This window comes from Equus caballus, chromosome 15 (assembly GCF_041296265.1).
Source record: "Equus caballus isolate H_3958 breed thoroughbred chromosome 15, TB-T2T, whole genome shotgun sequence".
Lineage (NCBI taxonomy): Eukaryota > Metazoa > Chordata > Mammalia > Perissodactyla > Equidae > Equus > Equus caballus.
The window spans coordinates 98,376,555-98,379,060 of NC_091698.1; positions in this window are offsets into that span (position 1 = coordinate 98,376,555).

Below are 2,506 nucleotides of genomic sequence, written 5' to 3' on the forward strand. Positions count from 1 at the left end.
ACCAGAAACCCTGGGGGCCCAGCCGTTTGTCTTTTAACAAACTGTGGGGGTGACGCTGCCTGACGCTGGAAATTTGGAAACCGTCACTTGAAGGCACTAAAGTACAAGAAACATAACGATCCCGTTTAAAAACCGCATGTAAATAAACAGGTGAAAGTGTTTTGCAAAAAAGATCCTATTCACAATACACCAAATAGAAGCATGATAAAGATTTGCCTCCCCCAGGTGGGGCTTGTGTGTGTATGTTCTTAACAGCTTTGTTGAGATCTAATTCAGACGCCCTACAGTTCACCCCCTTGAATGTACGATTCAATGGTTTTTAGTGGATCCACGGATATCTGCTCTTATCGCCACAGTCCATTTTAGAACATTTTCATCACCCCAAAAAAGGCCCGTAGCCTTTGTCCCTGTTCCCTCCTCTCACTCTCCACCCCCACCCCCAGCCCTAGGCAACTACCAATATACTTCTATCTCTATGGATTTGCCCTATTCTGGGCTTTTCATGTAGTTGGAATCACCCAACACGTGGCCTTTGTGACTGGCGTCTTTCACTTGGCATAGCGTTTTCAAGGGTCGTCCATGTTGTAGCCTGTGTCAGTACTTGGTTCCCTTGTAAGTCCAGACGATGTTCCATTGTATGGAGACGCCCTATTTTGTTTATCCATTGAGGATTGGTTTTCTATGGTAAAAAACAGAGCTGGTGCTGGGGGCAAAGGCTAAGAGGCGAGTCTGAGTGCAGGGCTGGGGCTTCCTGAGTTGTGTTATTATCTTGGACAAGCTGTATTATCTTGGACTTCTCTTCAAGCTTCAGTTTCCCTATCGATAAAAGGGGCTGACTACCCGCACCGAGGGACCCAGGTGCCTCCCCTGCCCTCTCGGGAGCCTTGACTCAGGGTGCCTGAGACAGCTGTGGACTCCAAGGGAGCTGGAACTTACAAGCAAGGAGAGCTGCCCCCGGTAGTGTCTACACTGAGTGGAGAAGCCAGTGGACGGCTAAGGGGCAGCTCCAAGGGGTCTGTGATAGGACCCGAAACCCCGGAGCAGGTGTTTGCTGGCACTGATCCTGAGGGATTCCTACTACCTGATCTTCCTAGAGTTTGCCTGGAGAATAAGGTTACCTGAACCCGCAGACCTGGTCAAGCCCCGGGTCACATGGAGACAAAGGCCAACACTGTTGACCGCGTCCGGTTGGGCCTGTTCCAGGCATGGGGGCTCCAGGAGTCACTGCCTGCAGCCAGACAAGGACCGATCGTCCAAATAGAGGCGGAAAGAGCTGTGAGGGCAGAAGCCAGGTGTGCAGGGGCCAGAGGAGAGCGTCTAGGGCAGCCAGGGAGCAGGGACAGCCAGCAGGTGTCCTGAGGAAGGTGACATCCAAATCAAGGCTTGAAGAATGAGGGGGTGGGGGCGGCGTTTAAATGAGACAAGCAGGTGTGGAGGGCGAGGTTCCAAGCAGAGGACCCAGAGTGATGAGGAAAGAGGAGCGAGAGCACAGGATGCTTGGGGAAGTGGTTCTCACCGGGGTGATTTTGTCCCCAAGGGGACACTTGGCAATGTCTGCAGACATTTTTGGTTGTCACAGTTGGGGGGTGGAGGGGTGCTACTGGCATCTGGTGTATAGAGATTAGAGATGCTGTTAAACATCCCACAATGCACAGGACAGCTCCCACCACAGAGAATCATCCCGTCCAAAGTGTTGGAAGTGCCAAGGTTTTGACACCCTGACTTCAAGCTTCAAATGGTTCTGACCATGTGGAGGGCTGGAGAGCAGGGCGATGCAGACGGCGAAGGCTGGGAGTGCTCTGAAGAGCTTAGATGTTCTCCAAGGGTAATGGGGAGCCACAGAAAGTGTTAGGCAGAGGGGTGATCCTTCTGACATGTGTTTCAGATGGAGATTTCTGGTCTCAGAATGGAGAATGGACAGAGGGCCTTCTGAGGGTACCAAACAAGCAAGACATTGGGTTTCCTTTACGTCCAGGCCCTGTGATGCCAGCAATCTCCAGACCAGAAAGGGCGTGGGCCCTTCTTGGCAGATCCCCATCAAGTGGTCTGTGCGCTCCCTCGGACAGGATGCCCACGGGGCAGAGGCGGGGGCCCTGGGACACACACCGGGGAGCTTCCCAAATCCCTCCTGGCTCCAAGGGCGTTGGGGGCAACCCCAGCCCCTCCCCAGGGCTGCACTTCCCCTTGTCAATACTCGGCCATTGACATAGCCCGTTTCTTCCCCCTTCAGCCCCCCCAGGTGTCGGGCTGGTAACAACACTCCAGTGAGGGCCTCCTGGGACCCCCCTTGCTGGGCGCTGGTTTCCATCCCACAAAGCCTCTGCTCACCCCATATCAGTACCACACTCACTCTACAACATTTGGGCCTGGGCTAGGTTGGGTGGAGCATCTCTCTGAAACCCATCCCCCTTCCAGTCCATTCGGTGATTTAGGGAGATGAGATGCAGTCCCTGCCCTGGCGGAGCTCCCAGCCGAGGGGGAGACTGGAAACCATGATGAGATAAGC